The sequence below is a fragment of the Protopterus annectens genome, chromosome 14.part0 (genome assembly GCF_019279795.1).
Source record: "Protopterus annectens isolate FY-2018-M chromosome 14.part0, PAN1.0, whole genome shotgun sequence".
In the NCBI taxonomy this organism is placed as follows: domain Eukaryota; kingdom Metazoa; phylum Chordata; order Ceratodontiformes; family Protopteridae; genus Protopterus; species Protopterus annectens.
This window is the reverse complement of record NC_056748.1, coordinates 455,205,938-455,225,257: the sequence shown is the minus strand read 5'-3', so window position 1 is coordinate 455,225,257 and position 19,320 is coordinate 455,205,938.

Here is a 19,320-nt window from a genome sequence, read left to right as displayed (position 1 = left end):
TTATGCACTACTACTTTGTCTTAAGTCTTGGGCACAACTTATGTCTTCCTTGAAAGAAAAAAAATAAGACTGAAATTATTTTCATACTCATGATTTCTGTTTAAGCCACCATTGGATTAAAAAGTTGGGAAATGCTCAGAAATGCATCCCTGAGCATCTATAATCCCTATGGCTTCTGGGTGGCACCAGCTCAACTGAGTTATTTCCTAAATGGATATTACCGTGTTGTCTTCATCAGAAAAGGTGTACTGAAAGGATGCTAGGAAAACTAAAGCGGAACACCACTGAATTTCTTCCCTTAATTATACTTTCTTTTCAAACAATCTTTGGATGAAAAGGTTGTGTGTAAAGAAAAAAAACTTTATAATGCCCTTCAGAGCATACAGAAAGTTATGGCCTCTATAAAAAGCTGAAGAGTAAGGCAAAATGTGAGAAAAGGGAGAAAAATGTAATGTGCATGGTATGGGGAGCCCAATATGGAGGAAAACAGAGGGGAGGATTGGAGGGTGTGTGTGTGTGGGGGGGGGGCTGAAACAGTAGACAGTGCCTAGGGTACCATTTCATTTAAGTACAGACCTGTACATATAGTTGTTGTAATGTACATACCTCTCAAGTGTACCTCATTACAAGGAACGTACCTCATTTGGGGTCTTAAAAAGTTCACATTCCTCGAAGTTCCTCATAGTTCCATATTGAAAGACTCTGTCACACATTCAGTGTTAGGAATTTTTTTTAAGTGAAATCCATTGTAAATAGAAATGAATCATAGTAATTAATTAAAAGATCTTCTTTATAAGTAAAACCAGCATATTTTAAATCATCCTATGACCTTCCTAGTTGAAGCTGTTAGTAAGCCATTAGTATGTGTTTCACATTTTGCCCATTTGTTCCACATTATGAGGCCTAGTGCTCCTCATTTTGGAGATGGAAGGTTGAGAGCTATGGTAATGTAACGTTGTTGCAACCAAATGCCAGTAGCTGTAAATGCCCCTTCGTAAGATGGGCCAACATAGTGTGGTACACAGGCCTGTCATAGTATAAGTTCATTATAGCTGCAGTTCAGTCTATGTGTACTACTCCTAAAAATCTGCAGCATGAACTAAAAGGCTGCTTGGGAAGGGTGACAGTGACAGCATGGTACTTAGACTGGAAAATCCTAGGGGCCCCCCACCTTCACATTTGCTGGGGGCCCCCAAAATGCTAACACCGGCCCTGCTTAAGCTGGTCATATAATGAGATATTTGAAAGAATGCGATTCCAGTTTCTGGGGCCGTGTGTAGAAATGACTCTGTTGCTATTGAGTAAAAGCTGAGGGAAGATACCAGGGGCAGAACTAATGTCTGTGCAGAAGTGCACCTCTACTGTGACCCATGCAATAGGGAGCCAACTTGATTTTATGGTTTTGCTTACTGGTTCTGCTTAGAATTTATACAAATGCTAAGCAATGCCCAATATTTGAACTAGTATGGAGTGTCAGACTCAAACGTCAGACTGTAATGCATAAACAACTGATTTTTGAGTTAGTATGTCATTACTTTAACTGACCCATCCATTTTCTTAGCTGTACAGGCTGCAGAAAACTAAAATTCACATCACCTTAGATATTTTAATCCCCCCAAACACATAAATGAAAGCCACAAACATTGCCTGCAATGACTGAATATATTCTACATCTTTGAATTCTGTCATTCTTTTTAATCCATCACATTTTTTTCATATATCCACTAGACTTACTGCAATTAAAAAAATGTTTCACACTTATTCATAGGTTCATAGGTTCATAGGTAGGTACTAGGCTATCGGCCCTGGGGCCTATACAAGCCCAGCCAAAAAGGTACCCTAGCTTTTGCCACCCAAGAAAATTATTTTCTTGTGCCACTGTTGAGCAGAGCCACAGAGGTGATCCCCGGGGTGAATTTCCTATTTCCCATCCAATCATCAAGGTTTTTCTTGAAGAGTGCTAATGAGGAGCTTTGTTTGATATAGATAGGTAGTTTATTCCAGAGTATGGGAAGACTATGGGACAGGAATATGTCCCTCCGGAATGTTCTGTTTGTTGTGGTGACAAGGTTTAGGTCCCTAGAGCGTGTAGCTCGGAGGGATTGGAATTTCTTTAAGTGGAGCATGTCCAACAGCTCTGGGTTTGACATAGCTTTGTATGTTAGGCAGAGATCACCTCTGAGTAGGCGATATGCGATGGAGTAAAGCTGGAGTTTTTTGAGACAATCTGCGTAGGGCATCTGTTTCAGGCTGGTAATCCTCTTTGTGAGGTATTTCTGCGGCCTTTCCAGTTGTAGATGTCTTGTGAGGTACATACCAAAAGGGGCGTTGTACTCTATAATGGGTCTAATGAGTGATGAGTAGAGGGGAACAATGGCCTCTTTTTTTCTGGATGAGAAACCTTTTGTGATGAGGTGTGCCATGTAGAAGGATTTCCTGACTACTGTGGTGATGTGATTATCAAAGAAGAGACTACTGTCCACCTGTGTCCCAAGGTCTCTTATCACAGTTTCGGTGTTAAGTATACTACCGTCTATGTTGTAGTTCATGGGTACAGAGTTTTTACCAAAGGGGATGACAATGCACTTTTTGGCATTGAGCTTGAGGCCATGACTTTGACACCAGGCATCTGTCTCAGTGAGGCCCTTTTGTAGGATGTCCACATCGTTAGGAGTTTTGATTATGGCTCCTAGTTTGCTGTCATCTGCGAACTTCGTTAGCCAAAGACCTTCTGTGTTAGCCTGTACTTCAGAGAAGTAGATACCAAACAGGAGAGGACCCAGGACTGAACCCTGTGGTACTCCACTTGTCACTGGTCTGAAGTCGGATTTGGAGTCTGCTACTTTCACAGTGTGGGTTCTGTCAGTGAGCCAGTTGGCAATCCATCTTGTGACATAGGGATTTATACCTAGTTTAGTGAGTTTATCTATAATTCCAGAGTGGGGGATGGTGTCAAAAGCCTTGGCAAGATCTAGATAGGCTGTGTGAACCACCTTACCCTTGTCTATGGCTTTGGTGACTGCTTCAAAGAAGTCTGTCAGGTTTAGGAGACATGATCTGCCTTTTACAAACCTGAACTGGGTGGGGTCCAGAGTTTGGAGAGTACCAATATCTTTGTTTATAAGTTCCATGATGATACATTCCATGGCCTTGCAGACCAGGCTCGTCAGGCTAATGGGGCAGTTGTTCCCGGGGTCCGTGGTGGCTCCCCCCTTGTGGAGTGGGATAACCGTTGCTGTGTGCCATTCAGCAGGCACAAAGCCTGAGGTGAGGCTATGATTGAACATGGTACTTAGGTGGGGTGCCAGTTAATTCTGTAGTTCGTGTAGAACGCAGCCTGGGATGTTGTCTGGTCCCATGGATGCTGTGTTCTTGGCTTTGGAGAGTGTGGTTTTTACCTGTGCAGCCATGATTACAGGAACTTTGCATTCTTCCGGTATAGAGATGGGCTCTTTAGGGGGTGAGAGGGGGGTAAAGTTAGCACTGAACCTATCTGCCAGGATGTTGGCAATATCAGTTGGGTCTGTATATTTAGTGCCATTGTGCTGTAACTCAGAGCAGATCTGAGTGTTGCCTTTCAGATTCTTGACATAGCTATAGAATGCTTTGTGGTTGTCTTTAGAATCAGTGGCAATTTTGTTTTCGTAACTAGCTTTGGAGGATTTTATCAGGGATCGCAGCTTCTTACTGATGCTGACCAGGGAGTTCTTCCACTCGTGGGATTTTAATCTCTTTTGCAAGACTTTCTTCCTTCTGTTGTACAGTTTGTTTATGGTACGGGACCACCAGATTGGCTTCCTTTTTTTGGAGGATAGCGTCTTGGTTCTGTTTGGGATAGCATGATCCATGCAATCATGTAAGTGCTTATAAAGTGCAATTGTGTAGGATTCAGTAGTCGTAACTGTATTGTCCATCTGCATGGGTGTCATGAAGTTAACCACTTCTGTCTTAAGAAGCATGAAGTTGGCTTTAGAGAAAATTTTTACCATGGTTTCCTTAATGGGGGGGGGGGTGGAGGCAGGATGTGGATATCTAGGGTAATTAGCTTATGGTCAGATCGGACCAATGAGGCATTGACTTCAGGTGTGGAACACCAGTCACACATATTGGTAATGACTAGATCTAGGATATTGTTGCCCCTGGTGGGGGTGTGGATAAGTTGATCCAGGGCATTGGAGTTTATGAATTCCAGAAAGCGTTGAGCGAAGGAGTTGGTACATGAGTAGTTTTCCCAGTTAATGGTGGGATAGTTGAAATCGCCCATTATTAGGGTGTTTGTTTGAACCCTAATATTTTCCAGTACATCAAGAAAAGAGGAGTGAGAATCCTAGGGCATGGTGGGTGATCTGTAGCAAGCTACAATTTGGATTGCAGTTTTGCCCAGAGTTAGTTGCACTTGGATAACCTCGGCTGCATTATGCTGAGCAACTAGCCTGGAGGTGTGGATATCCTTAATGAATATGGATACACCTCCGTCTTTGGTGTTCCGGTCCAGGTTACATGGCCGAAAAGTGTGGTATGAGTTATAGCCTGGTAGTGCAGTTTGCTGTCTGGAGCATTGAACCAGGTCTCAGTCACTGCACAGATATCGATATTCTCCATTTTAAGGAGTGCCTCTAGTGAGTGCATTTTGAGATTTAGACTTCTGGCTTTGAGTAGCATCACCCTCAGTTTTTGCTTGCCTGTTCCTGTTATGGTGGTGAATTTGTCATTTGAACCTTGGCTAAAAAAGGCACTATAGGGGCGGCAAGAACCTTAGCCAGTGTCCAGAATCCCAGGGGTGACAGGTGCAGGCCATCTCTGGCAAAGCATCATGGTCTGTCGACCATGTCATCCCAGGCAGACAGATACTGGATCCCTTTAGAATGGCACCAGAAGCTTAGCCAATTGTTGAAGTCAGTCATTTTGTCCTTGTACTGCGGCATCATTCTGGGTGATGGTAGAATGCTACTCAGGACTAGGGTCATACCTGCCTGGGCTACAAGATCGGAGAGCTCTTCCATATCTCTTTTCATGTAGTCCAGGGAGGTACGTCTCAGGTCGTTCACACCAACATGGACAATGACAGAGTCATATTTGTACTTGTTGTGGAGTGACCTGAGTGCGTGGGTTATGTGGCGGATCCTGGCACCCAATCCATATTATCAGTTATCTATTAAACTACATGCCTTCATGATTATCTTTGCTTTTCTGAAGTATTCTGTTCCCTTGGACTGTGGAAAGTCCTTTTGACCTTTGACAGTATGCACCAGGATGAAAATAAGAAGGTTGTACTGAGCACCTGACATAAAAATGCAGTGAAATACAATGGCTGTGCGATGTTATTTACTTTCTGTTATGTCTTATCTACTTTGCTTTAGTTGATGCTAATTCTCTCAGCCAACTCATTTCTACACGAGTCTATAAGAGTTTAACATCATTTGTCTAGTTTTTCATCAGAGTTATATTTTACACAACATAATGTATATTATAATTAGTCTTTAGCCTCTGTTAAAGCTAATAATACATTTAATTGTATGTATGTCTAACAGCACTTAGCATAGAGGATGAAGATTGTAAGGTTATAATGAGCTGCATCCTATACTCAAGGATTTGATGCCCTTAGGCTCACTTTGGCTTTTGTGTGACTTTGAGAATGTCTCTTAGACAGTGATCTGTGAAAATTGCGAAACTGAGCTATGCTTCTTAGTGGTCTCCTGACCGTTTTGCCTAATAAATACCTAAACATGTGTGACTTTGAGCTAGTCACTTTGACAGTGCTCTGGGACAACTGTGAAACTGGGCTATGCTCTTCATTAGTCTCAAACATTTCGCCTGATAAATACCCATGACCTTGTGTATGTGTTTATGTGTGCATGTGTTTGTGTGCGTGTGTGTGTATGTGCATGAACACGTGTATACCTGATAAAATAGTCCATGTTCAGCATCAAATGATTTTCCTAATATACAGCATACAAAGAATAACACACAATTTATGTCATTGCATGATTTCACGTGCTGTGACTTTTTTTTTGCCATGTTCTTCAAAATATTTAGTTTGCTGTGGCTTACATAAGATCACTGCTGTTTGTCCATTGTCATTAAGGCCATTTGCCTTTAACTGCCCATCCTGAGTTATGTCTAGTTATTTACTCAACATAGACACCAAATTCTCCATGAAACAGACTTTGAAGAGTAACAACTGTTTTAAGATTTGAACCACATTTATTTTGATAGTTTGACAAAGCCTGAATGAGACATTACAGACAACATAAATTGCCTAAAATCAAATAACGTGCTGTTTTTGTCTCACAAATTTCAGTAATGTGAAAAAGAATGTTTCATCATCGACCTTACATTTTTTCCAGTATCAAGACAAATAGTGGGCACAAATAATCACAAGAAGCTATGCAAACTATCAGTAAAATTAATACAATTATGTGCAAAAGAGATATGGACAGCTATGTAGAAGCAGAATAAATGAAATTACAATGAGAGGAAATGTGCATGAGGTGCAAAGGTAGTGACAGGGTATTTACAAGGCTGGGATCCTAGAAATACTCTTCCACTAGGAAATTCTCGGGTCACACTGTTTAATTTCTCCAAGTCATTTGGGTTTCTAATACCATGACAGGAATTGACTGCATTCTTAAGTCAGGGTATGATTAAAGTTCATGAAATTAGTATTGTTTCAGTCTTTGCTGTTAGCCAAAAGTACTCTTCACAGCACCAGCAATAGGGCCAGAACTGACTCCTTCTGCAGTTCATTCTAAGCTATATGTATTGATAGCATATCTAAATATGACTGTTGATTCCTTTTTATGAGACCTATTGCTCCTATTGGAACTGTCTAGGTATCTTTCTTTTACATTGCTCTCTTTTCTACCTGAAGAACCTAGTATTTTATGACTTTATGCCTGTCTGTACATAAGACACTGTAATCACTGGATGTCACAGTTTTAATGATCAATGCTACGTTCATAGGTACATAAGTTGGTACTAGGCTATCGGCCCGCGGGCCTATACAAGCCTAGCCATAACAATTCCCTGGCTATTTCTTCCCACAATATTTACTTCCCTGGACCCCTGTCTAGCAGGGCAACTGACGTGATCCCCGGGGTGAATTTTCTGTCTCCCATCCAATCATCTAGGTTCCTTTTGAAGAGGGCCAAAGAGGCTCTCTGTTTGACATGTATGGGCATTCTATTCTAGAGTCTGGGGAATCTCTGGGTCAGGAACCTATCCCTCCAGCATGTTTTGTTCATTGTGATGACAAGGTTTGTATCCCTGGAGCATGTGGCTCTGAGGGATTGGGATTTCTTTAAGTATAGCATGTCCAACAGTTCTGGGTTTGACATGGTCTTGTATGTTAAGCAGAGATCTCCTCTGAGTAGATGATATTCGACAGAGTATAGCTGGAGTTTTTTTAGATGGTCAGCATAGGACATCTGCTTTAGGCCTGTGATTCTTTTAGTGAGGTATTTCTGCAGCTTTTCCAGTTGTTGCAGATGTCTTGAGAGGTACATACCAAATGGGGCATTGTATTCTATAATGGGTCTAATGAGGGATGAGTACAGTGGGACAATGACCTCCTTTTTTCTGGATGAAAAGCCGTTAGTGATAAGGTGTGCCAAATAGAAGGATTTCCTGACTGTTGTGGCGATGTGGTTATAGAAGGTGAGACCACTGTCCACCTGTGTCCCTAAGTCTCTTATCACACTTTTGGTATTTAGTGTACTGCCACTTATGTGGTAATTCATGGGTACATGTTTTTTTCCCAAAGGGGATAACTATACATTTCTTGGCACTGAGCTTGAGCCCATGGCTCTGGGACATAGCATCTGTTTCTGTAAGGCCCTTTTGTAGAATAGCCACATCATTTGGGGATTCAATAATGGCTCCCAGTTTGCAGTCATCTGCAAAGTTTGTTAGCCAGAGTCCCTTAATGTTGGCCTGTACTTCAGAGAAGTAGATGCCAAACATGAGCGGTCCCAGGACTGAACCCTGAGGTACTCCACTTGTCACTTATCTGGAGCTGGATTTGGTTTCGGTTACTTTTACAGTGTGGGTTCTGTCAGTAAGCCAGTTGGCAACCCATCGAGTGACATAGGGATTAATGCCCAGCTTAGTAAGTTTATCTGTGATTCCAGAGTGGGAGATGGTGTTGAACGCCTTGTCTTTTGTCTTCTTTTCATGGACCACAATATCTGGTTTGCTCGCATCTATTTTTTGAACTGTTGGTAATGGGTGATCCAATGTAACACAAACTTCATCATTCTCTATAATACTCAGTGGCTTACATTTCTGATGATTCTTGGCTACTTCAATATTATAATGTTTGCACAATTCCCATTGCAACAGTCTTGCCACATTATTATGGCTTTCAGTATACAGGCCCTCTGCCATGAGTGTATCATGCACAGCAACAAGATGTGTGACTGTTTCCAGTGCTGCTTTACCTAGCCTGCATTTGTCTATTGCTCCGTATGTTCAATGGACTTTTTAAACTGCCATGTATGCAGTCCACTATCTGATTTGCCAATATTAACTTTCATCTTTTGGTTTAAATTCAACTATCCTTAACGATTCCTTCATCAAATCCTGATCAACGTGAGGTTGTTCCAGGAGTTTTCTATAGTTGTCACTATATTTATAGCTTTTCCAAATTTCTTTCCTTCCTTTTCATCTCATCCTTTTCCTTATAGTCTTTCTTTTGTTCCGGCACATTCTATAATTGTCTAATTTTTGTCTACTTCTGGTTTTATTTTCATTCCCACTTGTCACCTGAATACTTCTGCTAAACTAAGCAGAGAGGTCATCTTAGACTATCCCTCATGTTCTAAAACTTTCAGTATGCATGGATCTGACAAGGTCAACAGATATGTATGCAGTCCCACAATCACAGATCTATACAAATAATCGATTTTAAGGATACCCATCCCTCCTTTAGAGCAAGGGATACTAAATCATGGCATTTACCGATATTTATATATCATTTGATAAACATTAAGCATGTTTCTAGGTTTTCTGTTTAACTGATCCAATACCTTTTAGGCCCAGTCAGTCGCACCAAAACTGTAAGTTAAAACAGGAAGATCAAATCAGTTTATAGCCTGAACTTTATCCCTAGATGTCAGGGCTGTTTTTAGTATTAGTTTTAGTCTTCTGAAGTATTTCTTACTGAGAGTTATTCATATTTGTTCATGTTTTATTGCAGATCCTTCATAATTTCCCAAATATTTGTATACTCCTTCCCGCTCAAGTTCCTTTATATCACATCCTTGTCCTAGACTGATATTTTCTTGATACTGCAAATTTCTTGCTTTAAATGATACTTTCATACATTTATCAAGACCAAATGTCATTCTTGTGTCATCTGAGAAAGTTCTGACCACTTGCAGTTGTGCTTTCAACTCCTCATCTGATGGTCTGTACAGTTTAAGTCATCCACAAAAAGTAGATAAGAAATTTTTAAGTAAGTTTATTTTCTGGGAGCCAAGTTATAACCAAGACCTAATCTTTTAAGTAAACAGTTTGAGAGAGGACAAGACAAAACAACAGTGATGACAAAGAATTACTTTTTATCCTTGGGATAATAATGTACCCTTTGTCATGACTTAATTCCAAAGTGGTTTGCCACTGTTTCATAGTCACTATAATGTAATTGATCAATGTAGATGAATCTTATACATTTGTAAGCGCTCCTTTATCAATGACTGTGGGATGCTGTCAAATGTTTTTTGTAATATATCCATGCCATACTTAGATTATTTCCCATTTTATAATTCTCCATTATAACTTTATTTAGCAACAAATGATCCTTTGTTCTGATATTGTCTAGTTTTGTTTGATTCAGCATGTGGGATATCATATCTGGTTGAATTTGACCCTGCTGCTTATACCAGGGTATTGGATCTGAGAGCTCTGATTCCTTGCCTACCTACAATTCCCTCCTCCTAGCTGATTTACCCCAGATCTCGTTTGCTGCCTGCCAAACTAGATGTGTTTGATGAGAAGTGATAGTCTTTTCTTGATTCTCTGCTTATTCTTCCCCATAGGATAGTTGTTTGTTTAGAATTAGTATATTTACATACTTAGGCTTACTAAGTAACTTCTTTAGATAGATTTTTTTTGACGTTGTACTGAATAGAACTTTCTACTAGTTTTCTAGAGATTATACTCACTTTAATGTAGATCTTTATAGGATTGTAGCTAAGTAAGTCTGTTATTGCATTAATTGTATTATTATTCTTATATATATATATATATATATATATATATATATATATATATATATATATATATGCACACATACATATACACATATACTATACATATATAGATAGATACAACATATACTACTTTCATAGGTTTCAGAATAGTTGTTAGTGTTGTGTTTTTGTTAGAAATTTTTCCTAGTGTTAAAACATTGTACTGATGTCTGAAAAGTACAGTTCAGCCTCTGGACACAAGATACCCCCCGAGAACCATTCTGTTTGTGTTTACTAGGTCCTTCCAACTTACAGGATAGCTGAATCCAAGACATATTCCACCTCTCCTTCTTTTCACAAAACGAGAGAAAGAATGACCTAAAGAAAAAGAATGTGAGGAAATCTAGATAGAAGCAAAATGAGAAACTGATAGAGGAAAGGCAAGAAGAAAGGTCAGAGAAACCAAAGAAAAAGGTTCTTGGATCCAAATGCTATTCTGCATCTGGCATCTAAGTTGTCAAGGCAGTCAGCTCCAACTGCAAACAGGATCCAAATTTACTCTCCAAAACTTTTCTTTCCTATGAGGCTGATCAGCCATAGACTTAATTTCCCAATATTTCAAAAGCTACCTTCACGAACTTCATCTATAGCTTCATCTTCAAGGATTGGTTGATCCACCAGAAGCTTAACTGTAATGGATGTTGACCATATGATAAGGACATTTCTGAGTACACAGATTCAGCTGAGGCTCCTCCAAGGCTCTTCCTTGAGGAAAGAACCAGGATTGGCCCCATTTACACTGTCCATACTAGCTCTGATGCTCTGTCCCTTTCCGAAACTGATGCATATGGCTCTAAACTCCTTCACATCAGCATTGGATCTGATAGCCTTAAAGACATCGGCTTTGACATCTTCCTTCTCTTTCTTAACACCATTGCTTTTAGATCAAATTGAATCCTGGAGCCACAGTGTCAGGGCCCTGACAGTGGAATCTACTCTGAGGTTTTTGGAGCTGTCCCTCCATCTCAGTGGTTCAGCTCTAGAAAGCTCAGCTCAGAGTCCTCTTTGGTACCAAATTCATTTAGAATCAGAAAAGTCACTGATTTTGCTGATCAGTAGTTCTTCCTTGGCTCCATTAGATGAGTCTGCTTTTGAGGCTGTGGAGAAGGCTTTGGCTGGATGAAGAAGACGGTGCATGCACCAAGTTTGGGTATATCCTGCCTCCCAATGGAGCTTGTGCCTCCTTCCTCACATTCAGGTTGACAGGGAGAGCCAGACCCAATCAGCTTCAAGACTGCTCAACATTTGAGCTCCCTGTCTGACTCTGAGGTGTCTCCATCAGAGCTCCTGAGACACATTCCCTGGAAAAGGACATGCAAGTGGAAGCATATAGACGTCTCACCTGAGTCTATCACTGAAGACATGGACATAGATAATGGTGAAGGTTCCCCAAGATCCCCAAGGACATCTCCTTTGGAGATATTCTGGAGTTGATAAATGGTCTACAGAAACTCTTTCTTCTGACGAGTCTGTGTTCCTTGAAGCTTTTTGGTCTGGCCCTTTGATATCCTAGGTGATTCCACTTTCTGATATCTTAATAAATCTCATTGATCAGTGGGCTTGGAAGGAAGCTGATGTGGCAGAACCTAGTCCCAAAAAGCCAGTCAAGAGTTTAGTTAACCCAAAGGATAAGAAACATTAGTCCAAGTTCCCCCTGGTAGACACTATGGTGGTAGAAGCAGCCACAAAAAAGGAACTGCTGGAAGAAAGTTCTTCTGTCCATCATCCCAAAAAGGAATCAAGGGCATTAGAAAGACTAGGGAAATGTGCATATGCTTCAGTGACCTTTGCTCTTCAAACACTGAACTATCTAGCACACCTGACACATTTCCAAAGAGACAATCAAGGAACTCTTATGTCTCTTTCGGGTAGCTTACCTACAGACATGCAGAAGACAGTGGGCACCTAAATATCTACCCTGCAATCTTCCTCAAATGTGGCCATGAGGCCACTATCCAGTGCAGCTGATGTACATCATGAACAGCCGGCACAGGCATTACCATCCGACACCATGCCTGGATGCAGCTATGTGATTTCACAGAGAGCTTCAAGGTTTCCTTTAAACATGCCCCCTTTGATGGTTCCACCTTGTTTGGACCAAAGGTAAAAGAAATGTTTACCAGTAGTAAATAGGATTGTAAGACCTTGTCTGCCATGGGAATCCATTTTTCTACTCTTCAAAGATCCTTTTCTGGGAATCAGAGAGGCAGTAGGAAAATGTAGTTCAAAAAGTCCAAAGGTTTTCATCAGGACACTCCTGGGGATAGACCTCCTTGAGGCAGAGAGGGAGAGAAGTCTAGTGGACACCTCCCATGAGGCAGAGGCAGACCACAAAATCAATGTTTCTGTGGGACTTTCACTGAGAAACCTTATCAGCATCCCTGAACACTCGCCTGACTGCTGCACTCTGGAGGCAGTCAGAGGATGCTTCTCCTCACACCCTTTAGCCTGGATAATCATAGCTTCCAATTCATGGATGTTAAGCATTATCACCAGAGATTATACAGTACCCTTCTCAGATTCCAAAAAGAAAAGATTAAGGATTCCTGATATTCCATGTAATTAGTTGGATTCCGCAGCAACAGAGGTATCAAAGTTGATGTACAAAAGTGTCACCCAACCAGTCCCTCCAGACCAGTTAGAATCTAGAGTATATTCCAGGTCCTTTTTATTTCCAAAAAATACAGGGGACCACAGAACAATATTGGATCTCAGTAATCTAACTCAGTATGCCAAACAGGCAAAATTCCAGATGGTTATGGAGCAGTCAATTCTATCCATTTTGAAGAAGGGTGATTGGATGTGCTCTATCAATGTCCAGGATGCCTACTGAAGATCCAGAGGCAATCAAGGAGCTTTCTTCATTTTTGGCCAGGAGCCAATCTCTGCCAATTAAGGGCACTACCATTCAGTCTCACTACAGTTCCCCGGCTGTTCAACAAGATGATGGCAGGTGTAACAGCTCATTTCTGGCTGCAAGATATCCAGGTCTTACCATATTTAGATGATTGTCTCCTAACTGCTACCTCCAAGGATCTACTATTACAGCACCAGTCGTGCCTTCTTTCTCTTGCAAACTAGTTGGGAATATCAATCAATTACAAGAAATACAAACTGTATCCCTCTCAGAGCATATAATTTATAAGTTTCCAAACAGATACTTTCCAACAAACTATGAAATTACAAGAGTCAACTCATTAAGGTCTGTAGCTTTTCAAGTGATGCAACACTCTTGACTGTAAGCAAGACTCATTCTACATCTGTTAGGGTTGATAGCCTATTCTATTACACTGGTTCCATTAGCCAGATATCACATGAGAGTCCTACAGTAGACGTTACTAATACAATGGTTACAGAAAGTTCACCTCCTTTACACAAGAAGCTGTCACACAGGTATGCAGGAATCACATAAATTGGTGGATTGCATTCCAGTCAATTGTACTGGGCAGATCCTTTTGTCCACCTGCTCCCAAGGCCACAGTCACCATGAACACCTCCTTTCTAGGCTGGGGATGGGGTCATTTTGAAGGGAAGACAGTTCAAGAGATGTGGTAATCAATGGAGGCCAAACTTCACATCACTGTCTTGGAGATGAGAGCAGTTCTCCTAGCATTGCAGGCTTTTAAGGGCCATCTACCCAAGGATGTGATTGCCATCCACACTGACAATATGTCAGTAGTTTGGTACATCAACAAACAAGATGGAAACACGTGTACCCTCTTTGCTGATAAGACATGCAAGTTTGGCAGTGGGTGATGTCTTCAAACCACTTTCTGGTAACTCACATTCCTTGGACATCCAATATAGTAGTGGACAGGTTGAGCAAAACTATACTATTGCCTCACAAGTGGTCTCTTAAACAAACAGAGGCAACAAAAATTTTCAGCCACTGGGGCCAACCTTGCTGTGACCTCTTTACTTCCTACCTCTGCAACAAACGCAGCAGTTATTTTGCCCTCATCCCTTCACAGCAACAGTAGCAGTGAGGTACTCTGGTCTATTTTTGGCCCTCCAGGTTTCCTTTATGCATTTCTACCAATTCTTCTTCTCATCAAGTTGATTCAGAAAGCCATAAAGTGCAAGACCAGGGTAATCTTCATTGCTCACATATGGTTCCCTTTTCTTTGGCCTTATCTGCTGCACCCACCATGGGTTCTGGATCCCACCCCAGATCTCCTCATTCATCCTTCCGGGATGCCTTTATTGCATCTCCAGTCTCTAAAATGAACCACATGGTTTCTCCAATTTTAACTGTAGCCATTGATGCCAGGCTTTCTTCCCCTATAGTCCACATAATGTCTTCTCAGAAGGAATTGACCAAAAACACTTACAAAAGCAAATGGAAAAGAGTTTATGTTTGGGCATCCCCAACAGCATTAGTTCAGTCCATCTACAAGTGATTCTGTATTTTCTTTCTGAACTTTTTATGGGAAGTTCCAGTTATTCTACATTAAAGTCCAGACGGCCACCATTTAAAATTTTCATGTAGGACTTAATGATTAATCTACTGTGTCTCTTAAGGTGACCAAGGGCTTTCTATTGAGACCTCCTGTTTGTGAGTCAGTCCCTCCTTGGGACATTGCAATTTTACTTCAATCTTTGACCCAAAAATCCTTTGTACCAGCAGTTTAGTCAGATTTAAAATTCCTCATTTGGAAAACTATCTTTTTGATTGCTATTACATCAGCAAAATGTGTTTTGGAACTACAAGTGCTTTCACGCAAACTGGTCTTTTTTTATTTTCCACAAGAACAGTTTCAGTAAGGACAAATCCCTGCTTCTTCTCAAACTGGCATTGGAATCTAACCTGAATCAACAGATTGATTTGCCAGTATTCTTTCCAAACATTGTCAAGAACACATCCTACATACTTTAGAAGTCCATAGACATCTCAGATTCTATTTGCACCATACTAAAGACTTTAGAAAATTAGACCAATTATTGATATCCTTTTCCAAAATAAAACTAGTACAACATGTGTCAAAAGTTACACTTTCCAGATGGCAAACAGATTGCATTTCTTTTGTTTATAAGACAAAAGGGTTTACATTCTAAACCTAAGGCTTACTCTACCAGAGTGATAGCAGCTTCAACTGTATTCACAAAAAGAATACCTGTCAGTAATATATATGCAGTAGGAACTTGATCTACAACTCATACCTTTATATCTCATTATAAGTTGGATGTGCAGTCTAGTATTCACACATCCTTTGGTTCTGCTTTTCTCAGGGATGGCCTTTCTTGAGACCAGTCAGACCCCTTTTGGGTAGCTTGGGAATCTGTCTCATGTTGAATCAGATGAAAATAGATAACATCAGATATAAATGTTAGGTACTTAACATAATGACAGATTTATGTTGTCTTATTTTCATCTGGTTCAACTCCCCTCCCTTCTTGCTCCTTTAAAATTGTCATTTTTCATCTTCTCAGTCAGGCCTTGTTGGGACTCTGTCTTTTCTCTTGTTCCCCTTTCTAGTGTAGATAATGTACAATATCCATTTTTCTTCATTCCTTTCTACAATTATTAGAGATCATTTGAAATCAGTCAACAAAACTGATCTGAAGTAAATCAGCCAACAGAAGGGAGTTGTGGATAGGGGAGGAGTCAGAACTCTTGGTTCCAATACTCTCATGTAAGGTGATGAGTGAGAATTTGACTGCATCCGACATCCCACATGTTGAACCAGATGTTGAACCAGATGAAAATAAGACAACATGGGTCTACATTATAGTAACTACATAGCTTTCATTTCCATATGACTTTCTTTAGTTACCCTTTTGTTCTATTGCCATAACTGAGTTTTCTTCTAAATGACTATAAATTCTGCTGGCATCAATTCCAGTGTATAATTTGTACATCGTCGGAAGGCAAGTTATTAATCTATAGCTTTTAGGTTGGCTTAAAGGTTCATTCTTAAGAAGGAGTATCATTTTTCCTGTTGTTAACTCAGTTAGTGTCTGTTCAGGATGTGCGTATCAGTAGTTCTTACTCAAGGCTAAATCTTTATGTAAAGATGTTAATACTTTTAGCCGGAACTTAGGTACTGCATCTGGGTCTGGGGTTTTCCAGTTAGGAGTTTTTCTTAACTTTATTTAAATTTCTCTGGCCTTTATTTGGGAGGATGGTGTAATGGTTAAGGTGTTTACCTTACAGACACAAAGTGCAAGGTTTGATTCTCACGTGGAGTAATTGGCTAGGTGTGAAATGGCCCACAAGGACGGTTAGCCTAGTACTAATCTATGAGCCTTTACTACATCCCATTTTGTATCCTATATATTTGAACTTACTATTTTTTTTTACTACTTCTATCCATTCAGCATCTTTATGTTCCACAGGGCCTTCATAAGTATTTCTACAAAATATGCCTATTTCTTCTATTTTGGTGGTTTTTCTATTCCTTTTGCTTGTTTCTCAATTCTCTATAAAACCTTTTTGAGTAATCAATGAATTGTTTATTCTGTACTTTTCCTTCATGTTTATCTGCATATCTTCTAAGTTTTTCTGTCTGTGTTAATATATTTTAGGTTATTATTTGCAAGAGCGTATGATAGATCCTGGGCTCTTTTGATACTGTGCATTGCTTTTATCATATCTATCTTTCTAAATATTTTATTGATCTGTTCCTTCTATATTTTTCTAACAATAACACTTCTTGCTTTAAATGCTTTATTAATTTATTGGGTTACCAGAGAGAGAGAGAGAGAGAGAGATAAAGAAACAAACAATGGTAGGTGAGATGCAATGAAAGTGCAAAGAGGTTGTTTAACAACTGACATGAGAACAGAGAGAAAGAGAGGCCAATTAATTTCAGACTTATCAGTTTACTTGAGGCTTAGTTTACATGATCTGGAATGTGGCCTAGAAATAAGCATTTTCTCATAGCTGCACAAATTAATTTATTAATTAATATAGCAATAACCCACACCTGGGTGTGGGTAATGCTAGATTTACCCACGGTTGGTGTGGTTTGGTCACAAGGGCGAAGCCCGAGTGGCCAAACAAAGACAACCGTGGGTAAATCCAGCATTACCCACACCCAGAAATGGGTTATTGCTATTATACAATGACATTATTTAAGAAAAAAAATAATTACTTTTCTTAAATAATGGCATTGTATAATGCCTCCTTGCTGCCCTTCCGCAGCTGTCTGGTATTCTGCGGCAGTTCTGATATACTGCGCATACGTATGCTTATGCAGTACATCAGAGCTGTGGGCAAAAGCAATGGAGAAAGCAAGATCTCCGTTGCTTTTTACAAACTGTCTCTCTATGCTAAAGGAGTTTAACATAGCGAGACAGCTTTAAAAAAAGCAACAGAGAATCTCCTTTGCTTTTTTTAAATCTGTGTTGCTATATTAAACCTATTTAACATAGCAAGACACCTTTAAAAAAAGCAACGGAGATAGGAAGATCCCCGTTACTTTTTTTAAAGCTGTCTTGCTATGTTAAACTCATTTAACATAGCGAGACAGTGTCTAAAAAACAACGGAGAGCATGCGTTCTCCATTGCTTTAAAAAAAAAAAGAGTTATACTAATGGAAAAAGTCCGGGCGACCGGACCTTTTTCCATTAGTATAACTCTGATTTACAACATGCATGCTGACCAATCAGAATGCACGTTTTAGAATATTAATGGGGGGTCATTGTATAATAAAGAATTTGTATAGACTGGGCATTTCCAATTGTTTTAGTGCTTAAGGGGTTATTCATGTTCTAATATGGGGAAAAGAATCTCTCTGTCCAGTGCAGGGTTTGTTTCTGTTGTCAGAATATCTCATATTTGAAGGCGGTTAGAAGAAATTCTGTTTGGGTCTTTTCAAGATAGCAGGAAAATAAAATACCAGACTCAATCTGAAACCCGTAGTATTTTGCTAATTGCATGCAGACTCATTTTACCTAGAGCTGATGAGGAGCTTTCTCTGCTATTGGGAACCTTGCTAACTCTTGCCAGGGTACCAAAGGCATACTTTTTCATTTTGTCTACCTTAGTTTGTAGATGTCCTTCAAGGATGCATCTGCAGTCATAACATATGGGTTGTCCTGCCTCAGGCAGCCCTTCGGTCGGCCGGATTCCAAAGTCTGGGTCCGGCCTCGGCTGATGTCGCACCTTCCCCGACGTCAGAGCGTCTGGGGTATAAAAGCATCAGCCGATGCCATTTCCTCAGTCTTTCTTGCCGGGTGCGGATCTAGACACAACCACCCAAATGGCCTTTCTCACAGAAGAAAAACAAAAACAACTTCCAGATTACTTCATGAATCTGACAAGACAAGCTCAGCTTACTGCAAGGAAAATCCTGCAGGCCCTGGGTTACATGGCATCCTGCATAATTCTGATACCACAGGCCAGGCTGCATATGAGAAAATTACAATGGTATCTAAGGAGTGTATGGTCTCAACACAGTCACAGTTTGGAAACTTTGATACCAATCATTCCTTGCCTTCAAAAGGAATTCCTGTGGTGGGCTCAGGCCTGCCAGTCCAACACAGGGTTGCCTTTCAACAAACCAAAAACAAAACAAACTTTCACCACGGACGCTTCAGACCGAGGATGGGGAGCACACATGGAGGGCAAATGTATCCAAGGCCTATGGTCTCAAGGACAGCGCATAAATTAAGCAGAAATGTTAAGCACTAATGAATTAAATCATAACACAAATTTACAAGAACTGAGAGCAAAGCCTTAGCTTACAATTCTGTGAATGAATACAAAAAGGGAAGATGCTTGGTGGGATTGCAATTTCATGAACTAATAAAATCAGTGGCTTGCTGTGAATTAAGGTGATTTCACAGCAGGACAGATCAACCATATTTGTCAAGATCAACTTTAAGTATTATGTAGATCACTGAATCCAAAGCCTTGGTGAAAACATGACTTATATACTTAGCTTTCTGTTAAGTAGGATAATTACGTTCATTTAATGAAGGGGCAATCAGCATTTAACTTTACAGGGGGTTTATGCCCCATAGCCCCTTACAGATGATTTGCCTCCGTATAGCCCTAAACTAATATAACTAACTGTAAGGTCATAAAACTGTCGGGCAAGTTAGAAAAATGTCATAGTTCTCTACT